This window comes from Diabrotica undecimpunctata, chromosome 4 (assembly GCF_040954645.1).
Source record: "Diabrotica undecimpunctata isolate CICGRU chromosome 4, icDiaUnde3, whole genome shotgun sequence".
Classification (NCBI taxonomy): Eukaryota; Metazoa; Arthropoda; class Insecta; order Coleoptera; family Chrysomelidae; genus Diabrotica; species Diabrotica undecimpunctata.
The window spans coordinates 36,161,405-36,173,693 of record NC_092806.1 but is presented as its reverse complement, the minus strand read 5'-3'; positions in this window follow the sequence as shown (position 1 = coordinate 36,173,693).

Sequence of the window (12,289 nt, the reverse complement as noted above, 5' to 3'; positions counted from 1 at the left end):
TCTCGTTCTAAGTAATGTTTACATTTTCACTATAAGATAACAATTGGATAACGACTGTAGGATTTGGATGGTTTTCTCGTATAATAAAAAATGACATTTTTTGGTGTCATTGTAAAACAAAAAATTGAATTATGTCACATAATAAATACGATTTAGTTGTTATAGTAAAATAAACTTTGATAGAATTTCGCGTTTATAGTAAATTCTAAAGTATTAAATATTCGTTTGAATTTGTCTAAAAAAATACATTAACCGTCGTTTAGTAGATTCGGTAAAAGTTGCTAACAACTGATAAAAGAGCACATTGTTTGGATGTCGCCATATCTCGTAAATCAGCGAGATTCTCATTTCAGATCTGGCAAGGCGAGACGGGACCAAGGCTTTTAATGTTGATTTGAATCTATGAATTTGATGAGTTTTATTTATCAGATCATTTAAGTACGCTGCGGCAGAAGAGCAGCACCAGACTAGTCTGGGATAATTTCAGGAAATGGAAAGCGAAATTAAGAACTGCGAGAGGAAAAATGTCCTCGGAGGATGTGCCAATTACGTTAGTGGATATTATATCGATTAGGGGATAATGACGGTGCTGGTTTCCCTTAAGTATTCTCCGTCCTTTTTATCAGTCGACTCTAATGTAATAGTGGTGGTTTAAAAGTGCACTAAAATAAATCTAATTAGTTAAAAGCCACAGTAAATTGTTGCTTATGTAAATGATGTTTGCGCAATAAGGAAGAAATATTTAAAATTACAAATTATACTATAATTTGAATTATTCTACAGAATAAATCATCGAATTACCAGTCAGCCAAAAACTAAATTTGTATTGTAAAAACTAAAATTATTTTTTTCTTTTAAAATACCTAAGAAAAGAAAATATTTGCTGACAATTAGTTTAATTACACAAATTCATTTGTCAACCATGTGGTGTTGTTTACTTTTATTAAAAGTATTTATATCATTTGCAAAAATTCGAACCTGTAGAGGTTTATTAAGATTGTTAATGATACGATCTATTGCGACCAGGAATAATGTAGGACTTAGCACTGATCCTTGGGAGGTTGTTAATTTTTTTTCAGTTTTCTTCTTTGATTAAGTATTACATACTCTCATGTAAAAAACTGGTTTTGCAAAAAGTTTTTAATCAATTTTAAGCAATTTCACGAATTCCATGAATGTAGTTATTTTAGAATATTTTAATTTCCAACAAGTGTTAAATGCCCATTTTAAATAAAAAAATATTGCAATACAGTAATGCATGTTTGCTAGTGCTTCATAAATATAAGATTCTACATAAAGAATATTCTAATTGCCCGAACGATTTTGTCTAAAACCATTTTATTTTGGAACCATCAGGTTCTTCTAACTCTAATGCCACAAATTGGTCGCATTGCTCCTGTAGTGATCCTTTCCCAAGTTAACATGCTCCTTTTCTAACTTGGCTGCACCGGACTAAAGACGACCAATAGTCAGAAATACGTATATACGGTTGCCTTCCATCAATATACCTTTTTTGGTTTTTTGTTTTGCGAGATATGCCATTACATTTTACTTTTATTATTCAATCGCATTATCCTTTTCTATTAAGGAATCTGACTATTTTTTGTCTGTTTTTTTTTGTTCAACAAATTCCTTAGCAGGACTAATAATAATGTTATTTAAGTTGTTTAAGGATTCATTAATGTTTTTAACCATTTTACCGTTGGACGGCTTTTTGCAGAAAGGAACCAATCCACAAAAATGAGATTTTCTATTATACCATTCTTATTGTAGTACGGTAATATTCTTTACTCCAAAAAATATCCAACCCAGCAGATAGTTCCTATTGCCATCTTCTAACGAGCGACCAAACCAACATACCAGTTTAGTCGAAAAGTTGTCTGCAGATGGGATCCAAGCGGTTTAACAGATACAAGGAGACAAGCACAAGGGGGAAAAATAAGATAAATGAACGAAGACAACAAGTAGTTATCGACCAAATAAACAATATACCAAAATACAAAAGTCATTACCGCAGATCCAAATGTTCTGAAGCTGAATTATTTCTACCTCCAGAAATGACTTTGAATTTGATGTACAGGGAATTTAAAGAAGCAAATGAAAACCCAGTTAGTTTTTAAACATGCAGATGGATATTTTTAACCAAATTTAATTTAAAATTTAAAACATGAAAAAATGATACCTGCAATACATGCGACACCTACCACAGTAGAATCCAAAATGCCTTTTCTGCGAACGAAAAAAAAAACTAAAGCAAGAGCACGACAATCATATAAAAAATTGGCAGATTGTTAGAAATCAGATGAAGAATAATATTAAAACTGGCTAAGGATAATAAAACAATAGAGTGTCTAACATTTGATTTAGAAAAAACACTACCATTACCACGGTTAGCAACGATTCTGTTTTATAAGAGACAAATTTGGTTTTATATTTTAGGCATTCACTCTGGTTCCGCCAACAAAGGTCATTTTTACATCTGCACGGAAAACAAGGCAGGACGCGGAGCCCAAAAATTTGGGCTTAATAAAGCTTAATAAAAGTGTATCTGACAATATAACTGAATTAATCTTAGGGCCGTATTCTTGGGGCGGTCAAAACCGTAACATTAAACTGACATTAATTCTTAAAGCTGTGTTGCAGTCACATTCTTCTTTAAAAATAATTCACATGCGTTTCCTTGTATCAGGCCATAGTTTCCGATTTTTCAGATGTGGAATGTGCAGTAAAACATCAACAACGACTTTACCTGCCAGATGATTATATAAAAATTATGGAAACATGTCGAACAAAAATCAAATTTAAAGTTACGCGAATGCTATCTACTGAATTTTTTGGAACCGCCGAGTTGGAAAAACAAATATTAAATAGAAAAGTCGATGTGGAAAATAAGAAAATTAGCTCGTTGCAGACCCGTGAGATATTTCTTTATAAAGAAAAAATATTTTCCATTTTTTTGAGAACAAAATTTGAGAGTGACAATTATTATGCTGAAATAAATATTAGAAAAACACAAGTAGGCCGAGCAGCAATATTTAAAGATCTACTACTACCTATGTGGCTCAATGGATAACAAATATCAAATCCAAAACTAGTAGACATAAAATCCGTGATGCATTTGATTCCGAATGATTGCAAACATTTTTATTCAAATATAATAGGCACAAATATTATAGACGATGTAGATGACTTCAGTGGTGTGTCAGATTTTAAAATGGAATTGTCAGAAATTTAATTATTGTTAATAATGTTTTGTTCTCTGTAGGCACAAAAGTATCTTTAAACAGAATCTGATGAATTTTATTTTACATAATAGAACCAACCCACATAATACTATTAATTTTCATATTAATAAATATTTTTTTAATTTGTTAATAATTATTATGTAGAATTTACATTTTTAAAACCTATGTATGTTCTATGTTTAAACTATTTTTGATCTGCACTGAATTTTCTATTACAATCAGAAGTTTAACTTCAATTTACTCAAGAATACGATTTTGGAGTTGGTTCCTTTCTACAAAAAGTCGTCCGCTTGACATTGAGTTGTCGATTTAATTTGGTCATAAATAACAGACTGAATTTCGCTAGCTTTCAAATAAAATGTCATAATTTAAAATATGGAACAGCTTTTGTTCCCCCGGAGAGCCCCAAATTAAAAATTTATGTAATAGACGGTCACACTTTACGTATTTAAATTGAATTGGTAATAGTGACGTAGGGTTTGGTGCCGGGGGTTTAGTGTGACAGTTAAAAAAGTATTAGAAAGGTGTCTGTCTTCCTTGGAAAAAAAGTTATTGTTTGTCTGCCTTTTTTTCACAAAAAATTTCTCTTAAAAATATTCGATCAATTTCGTTTTCGATGTCGTAACTTATATAACAAAAACTTATAAATATGCATATGTGACACATGAAAAAAAATGATTAAATAGTTAAAAACTTGCTGTTTACTGCCATATAACGTGATTTTCAATTTTAAATACACAAAAAATTTAAGCACCAGTGTCGCTATACGGGGATTATATCGGTATTTCCAATTCAGTTTGCGAACAAAAGAAAATAAAACAAAAAGACTTGCAAAAATCAAACAAACATCTGAATCAATTTATTCGGTATTGATAAATTGTGTACATTCCCTTTACATCCGCGTTAACGACCAACGAGAGTGGAAATGACGTCAGCTTTTCCAGGGCGTAAAGTATTTTTATCGTTATCACCGACCATAAACTCTACATGGGCTTTGGCGACGAACTAAATTTCATAAAATATTGAATTGACATTCATAAAGGTAGCTTACTACAGCCAACCAGTATACAAGGCAGTTAGATTAGACTCGTAAACTAAATTCAAGTATAACATCGACCTAGCTTCGGTATGAATGCATTTGAAATTCAGTGCTGTTATATATTTCCAGCTTTATGTTGTACAATACTAATAAACCGTAGATAGCGAAAAATCAATATTTTATGTAAATATATATATATATATATATATATATATATATATATATATATATATATATATATATATAGTAAAAACTTTTAATAGCGACCACCTTCGAAGAATCAAAAGCTGGTCGGTAAAGAGAAGTGGTCTTTTAAGAGAGAACATAGGAAAATTATAGCAACTGATCTCTATTTGACGTTATTTATTTACATTCTATATATAATATTAATTAATTAATTATATGGACTTGGCCAAAGAAATGACAGAGGAGAACGCTTGTTACACTTTTGTATAGACAACAACCTGTTTGTTACTAATACAGGCTTTCAACATCACCCAAGACGACTATACACTTGGATATCACCAGGAAATAGATACAGAAATCAGATAGATTTTATACTGGTAAAAACAAGTTGGAGGACCGCTGTTAAGGATGTTAAGACCTATCCAGGAAAAGATTGTAATAGCGACCATCAATTTTTATCAGCTGAATTCCGCATGAAGTTAAAAAACAGTCCAAAAACAGGAAATACAACAACTAAATGGCATCTAAGATATAACGATCCGTACAAAAAAGCCGCAATGCAAAAGCTATGTGACCTCAAACAATCATTAAATCCAGAAGAGTCCTCAAATAGCATATGGACAAAAACAAGATCCATATTCCATAATGCTGCGAAAAACATTAAGATTGATAGAGAAGAAAGAAGGAAACAATGGATAACAGACTCCACGTGGACTAAAATACAGGAGAGGAAGTGCTTAAAAGCCACAGGACTGAACAGTGAAAGTGATAAGGAGGCCTATAAAGCGCTGTACGGTCAAATAAAACGACTCTGCAAAAAGGACAAGAACACACACTTGAACAAAATCTGCATGGAAATAGAAAGGCATAAAACCAAAACTGAGACCAGAGACATGTTTAAAAAAATAAAGCAGATAACACGTTCCTTTACACCAAATTACCTTGCTATCAAAGATGATAACGGAACTCTACTCACTTCTAAAAAAGATATTTTACACAGATGGAAAGAATACTGTAGACGACTGATGATGGAGGAAAGCACAGACGCCACATCACAACAAGAAGATGCCAGTTTTGTGACGGAACCTGACGTACTCAAAAGTGAAGTTGAAGCAGCAATTATGAGGCAAAAAAGTCAGAAAGCTGCCGGTCCAGATAACATACCTATTGAAATGATTTGGGCCCTAGATGACGTTGGAGTGGATATAATACATCAAATTTGTCAAAGAGTGTGGGAGACAGGTAAATGGCCTGAGGACTGGACACAATCACTGTATATTCCCATACATAAAAAGGGAACGAAAGATTTATGTAGCAACTATCGCACAATTGCTCTAATTGCGCATTGCAGTAAGATACTATTACACATAATTCTCGAGAGGATAAAGCCCTTTTTACTACCTAACATTGCGGAGGAACAAGCCGGTTTTGTCCCCGGACGTGGTACTAGAGAACAAATTTTAAACGTACGGCAGATTGTAGAAAAATCCAGAGAATTCAACAACACAACATATTTGTGCTTCATAGATTATAGTAAACCTTTCGATTTGGTCAACTGGGGTAAAATGTGGCAGGTTTTGTCTGAAATGGGAGTCCCCAATCATCTGATACTGCTAATTAAAAGCCTGTACAATAACAATTATGCCAGAGTTAGAATAAATGGGGAACTAACCGATAGTTTCAGGGTCACAAAGGGCGTGAGACAAGGCTGCATACTAAGCCCAATTCTATTTAACATCTATGGTAAATGAATAATGCGGAAAGCTACTGAGGACTGGAACGGTGGCATCACCATTGGCGGAAAAAAAAATTTGCAACTTGAGATGTGCAGATGATACTACTATCCTCGCTAGTTCTGAAGCTCAATTGATTTACCTGCTACAACGGATAGAAGACGTAAGCTTAACGATGGGCCTTAAAATAAACAGAGATAAAACGAGAATCATGATAATTAACAGAGCTAACAACAATCAAAATCATCTAGTCATGATAAACAATATCGCTGTTGTAGATAAATTTGTGTATCTGGGCTCATTAATAACCAACAAAGGAGGCTTTACTGAAGAAATAAAGCGGCGGTCAGCAATCGCAAAAAGCGCTATGGCAAAATTAACAAAAATTTGGAAAAGCCATGAAATAACTACCGATACAAAAATGAGACTAGTAAGAAGTCTAGTTTTTCCAGTTTTTACTTATGCATCGGAATGCTGGACCCTTACTGAGAAAGACAAAAAGAACATAGATGTATTTGAGATGTACTGCTGGAGACGAATGCTGAGAATACCATGGGTGGCCCGAAGAACAAATGAATCCATACTGGACCAGCTAAACATAAAGAAAAGACTAAGAACACAAATATCAGAACAAATAATAAGCTATTTTGGACATGTGCTTTGAAGAAATGGTCTTGAAAAACTAACCATCCAGGGAAAAGTAGAATCCAAAAGAAATAGAGGTAGATCTCCCACACGCTACACGGACCATATTGTTGCTACCATTGGCGCTCCATTGTCAGAATGTGCTAGAATGGCAGAAGATAGAAAAACGTGGAGGAACATTGGGAAATTTAGCTAATAGCTTCATGATATCACGATACCTGCATCAGGTTAACGACTAAGAAGAAGAAGAAGAATTAATTAATAATATAAATTTTCAAATATATATTAATTTCAATTTCAATTTAGTAATATCAATTGATTATAAATCAACATAATGACATCAACTTAAGGATACGTTGCGGTTGCATTTTTTTTAAGCACACTGTATGGTTAAATTTTTATTTTTTAAAATAACCGCAAATTATTGATTGCTGCATATTTTTTAAATTATTTTTAAAGAATTTAGATTCACAATTTTTTAAGCTTAGAAATATTTGTTGACATACGTCATAATTTTTCTCATTAATAAAAAAGTTTTCTAAATATCTGAGACACGCGCTTCGGATAGGGTGGATATATTCGTCACCGAGAAAACTTGAGCTTCTTCCTCCACGGGTTCAGAGTTAGGGATAGTTTTATTTATTTTCGCTAATTCTTAAATACAGTCGTTGATTGTCAATTCTCCACTTTCTCTTGGTACATCACTATTATTCAACGCAAACTGTTTTAAATCCACTAATGTGTCTGTGATAGCAGGAAATAGTTGTGCAAGTGGAATATTATCGTCTGCTTAAAAATAATTTGCGTCTATATTACACATATTACACATTGCTTCAAGGATTGGCAATGTGAGTTAGTATTGGGAGCAAGAAAAATAAGTTTAACATTATCCAAGACAATCTTTGATTAAGCTGTAGGATTATCCAGAAACATACTACTTCTCTATTCTGCTTTTTCATATTCGTGTCAAATTTCTGAAGTCATCTTAGTCTTCTGACTTCTGAAGTCATAATGTTTGCTGTTATTTACGCTTTTTTGTTGAATACACTTTCAAGAGGCAATTTATCGATGTGCGTCCTCTAAAACATTCAGGATTTTTAATTTTGCCTAAAAATATCGTGGACAGAACAAGTCACAAACAAAGAGATTCTGAGAAGGATGAATAAAGAAATAGAAATTTTAAATACAAGTAAAACAAGAAAATTGGAATATCTCGGACATATTACACAAGGAAAGAGAAGCATAGGGAGGCGTAGAATGTCAGGGCTGCGCAACCTAAGAGAGTGGTACGACTATGATGATTGCCAACCTCCGCCGCGGAGATGGCACTTGAAGCAGAAGAAGAAGAAGAATTTTGCCTATGATAAGTGGTTTCTCGTTTTCACTTTCCATTTTTGCACGAATTGGAATTCGTTGTTTTGCCGTTTTTCTTCCAGGCACTTGTCATTTTTCAATGCGTATAATGGTGGCTTAAATAATTTTTTAATAGAAAGAAATAGTTAACGCCCTTGCCGAGGCGATAATATTAGCGGAACGAAGAGGCAAGTTTACCAACCCATTCTTAACCATCTAGAGGACTATTCGGATGTACAATTTCAAAAATTGTACAGGTTAACAAGGCCCCTCACAATGGAGTTGAGAGACTTGATAGAGTTGATAGAATGGCTTTTTTTGTTCGGCCGACACTGAACCACCATATTTCATGCCCTTTTTTACTTCTTGTTTTAGATAACAAATTCACCATAAACTAGGTTAAGTAAAACTGTCAATTATTCTTCTTTTTTTATTATTTAAGTTTTGGTTGTTCGAATTTGCAGTGTTGCCGGTGCAAATTCTTTTAGTATACGTATAAAATTTCGAAGGACGTTCAAAAATACAGATTCAAATTCGTATACGAAATTTTTCTTTCGAGTTAACTCGTGTACGAAAAAATTCGATTAAATTCGAAAATACGACCCCAGACTCATTAAAACCCAAGGTTAATTTAAATAAAAATATATTCTGAACAAATAAACAGCAAAACAAAATTATGTTCGTCTGTATAATAAAAACTAAGTATCAATCCTGGCGAAGTTATCGATGGTGCTACGACTCACTGTTGATACCTGAAAAAATAAATACGGTTAGTGTTATAAAAATTACACACACACTAACACACACACACACACACACACACCGAGGAAAAGGAAATAATCAAGGTTAGAGGTTAGCGGATTGATCAACACTAGAGAGGAAAGTAACTAATCAATACTTAGTCACGGTACGGTTTGGCCTTAAATAAATACTCTAAGACTCGGTTCAAGAGCTGCTACTAAATCAATACTCTAGCAGAAGCAGTTGGCTTTTAGTCAATACCTTAGGACTAGTAGATCTGTTCACAGATCATTACTCTGGCAGAACTTCTGGGACGGTACGGTTTCAATCATAGAGACCGGCAGAAATTAAATCCAGATCAGTACTGGTGGAACTCAGTTCTCTCAAGCAAGCAAGCAATTTAATTAAACCCAGGCTGTGAGCCTGTTCACCCTTAAGAATTAAGTTCGGGAGTAACAATTCATTTGAGCGAGGTGTATTTTATGTCAAGTTAAAAATAGGAGTCACTCCACCGCGCTCTAATGCTCCAGACCATCCCCTTCCCCCTATAGCAGTCTGATGCACGACAGGCGGACAATTATCAACCAAATGCTCTTCATGTAGAAGTGTTGGATAAAAGAACTCCAACATGGTTTGAATTCAGGACAGCCTCACGCTCTTTGTTTCTGTAATCCTCTAGTAATTTGTCCGCTTATCCAAAATTGCTCGCTTGAGCCTCAGGTCTCCGTTTCGGAGAGATGTTTGGACCCTACTTGCCCGGGTTTTGTGTTTTTTGTTTATTTTTTTTGGTTGACTTTCGCAAGGTTTTTGTTAATTTTTAAAAAAAAAATTTTTGTTGACCTAGGTTGTTTTTTATATTTTCTGGTAGTTTTTTTTTTGTAAGATGTCTATATGAAGGTCCTATTAGTGGTTTTTTGGTCAGTACTCCCTTGGGGCCCACACAGTTCGGCGATTTGCAGTGTTTATCGAATTATTAGAGCTACGAACTATTTTTGTTTTTCTCCCTGGTGATTAACTCAAGTCTCTCTTGCTGAAGCTGTTGTTTTATACCGTTTCCGGTGTTTCATCTACAGCGCGCATCAGTGGAAGTAAAAGGTGGAAGGGTGTGTATACGATGTCACCATGTATTGTAATGTTACTCAGTTGGTTGATGTTTACTTTATAGTTTATTACATTTTCTGTTTTTGTAATTTAACCCATTTCGACAATTAGCCTATTTTTTGTGTTATTTTAAACCGCATATTTCCAGAAAACCGTTAGTTTTTATGGATCAAAATCACCTCATCTATTTGCCAACTTGATCTCCTGAACGTTACGGCCTTCTCCAGCTGATTCTCCAAGGGAAAGTAAATGGTAAGAGAGGACCGGGAAGAAGACGCATTTCCTGGCTTCAAAATTTACGAAAGTGGTATAACACGACTACCACTGAACTGTTCCGCGCTGCAATAAATAAAGTAAAGATAGCCGTGATGATCGCCAACATCCGGAACGGATAGGCACTTTAAGAAGAAGAAGATCTCCTGATCTATTTCCACTTGAAAATGTTTGAAATATTGTCAGGCTGTTGAATTTGCAGGCTCTTGAATTTGCAAGACCTTCAACATCATTAAAATTATGCCCAGCCGTGTCAATGAGTATATAAGAAATCATGGATCCTTAACATATTATTGAACCAGCCTCTACAAGTGGACAAATCAAGCTGAAAATTAAGTTACTTTACTAGTAAAGTCCAGTTGTCAGAGATTTTACTTCTAAAAATCATACAAACAAGCTGAATTAGCTAAGAATGTTAATTTTGAGACCCCAGAAAAGATGCAAAACATCTGTACGCCGTAGAAAAAAATGTTTTAAATAAAAAATGTAGCCATGAGACAATTTTGAACAAAAATGTTTATTAGCACTTTTTGTGTAGAATGATCCGTTGTCTCATAAAAAAACACTTAGACGGATTGGTGATTTTAAATGTCACTTACGCGATCAAAATCAATTGTAAATAAAATTTGTTTCAACTCAAAGGATGTTCTATCCACAAAAATCGAAACACGTTTTAAAAGTGAAGAGTGCAGCTTTTGTACGCAATTTTTGTATACTAACGCAATAATTATTAATAAACCTACAGTCCCTGGCCATATTATTATGACCACCCATCGTATTCAAGAAATTTATATTTAAGATTTTTATTTTAGCGGAAATATATGCCGAATTAAGTTTAATTAGTTTAATATGAATGTTAACATTCCAACTACCTTATTCATCAAATATTTTATAAGAGTGTAAACATTTCTCGAGTCAAGGTCTAAGGTTAGTGAAAGAGCGCGCATTTTCAGTTGTGCTACCGTTTACTCTGGACCGCAAGCAGCGTTTAAAATACGTGTTATTTTAAATTGTTTACTAATTGGTAAGTTTTCTGAATATTATTATTATAACTTAATACTCTATTGTTTTAAATTTGAGGTTGTTTTGTTAAAATAGTTGTTTTTAAAATGGGGTTTCAACTTTCCCTTGTTTTAGACATGGGGAAGAAAAAAGACCTATCACCTAAAAAAATTGGTGACATTAAAGCACTTTTAATACATGGAAATCTTTCCCAACGCCAAATTGCTTTCAAAATCCAAGTTTCCAAGACATATGTGGCAAATATTGCACGAAAATTGCAGAATGATATGACCTTAACACCGAACCGTAAAGGTAAATGTGGCAGAAAACAAGTTATTAAGACACGTGATTAAATATTACAGAATTACAGAAAAATTTGTCGAAGATGGCGTCCAAGTATGGACGCGTACAGTGCGTCGAAAATGAATGGAGTTGGGGTTCAAAAGCCTACTTACAGAAAATATAAAGAAAAAAGACGAGCTATGGCAAAGAAATATGAGAACTTTACTGTCGAAAAGTGGAAAAAGGTTTGGCATTTTTATAGTTTGTAAAACGTGATTAAACTAAAATTTTTCATTTTTGACAGGTTTCCTTTAGTGACGAAAGTACCTTTAAAATATTAACCAATAAAGCTCAATATATTAAACGAAGACCAGAAGAAAAGTATTTAACTGAATGTGTTATAGTTTATTTTTTTGAACGAGAGAGTAATTGGCATAATTTTAACTGGTAGCTCCGACCACTCCATGGGCGTGCTCAAGATTAATTGAAAAATTACTTTGAATAATTGTAAAAAATAAATGAATTATTTCAGTGTTATAAAGTGTTATGTGTATGTAAACAAAAGTGACCTCTTTTATCACACACTATATTAGAACTGACTGGCCTACAGTAAAAAGGGTTTTAAAAAATTCACATTTTTTTTTATTTTTAAAAATTACAAAAGAGAAAAAGAGTTTTTAAAACCGTCT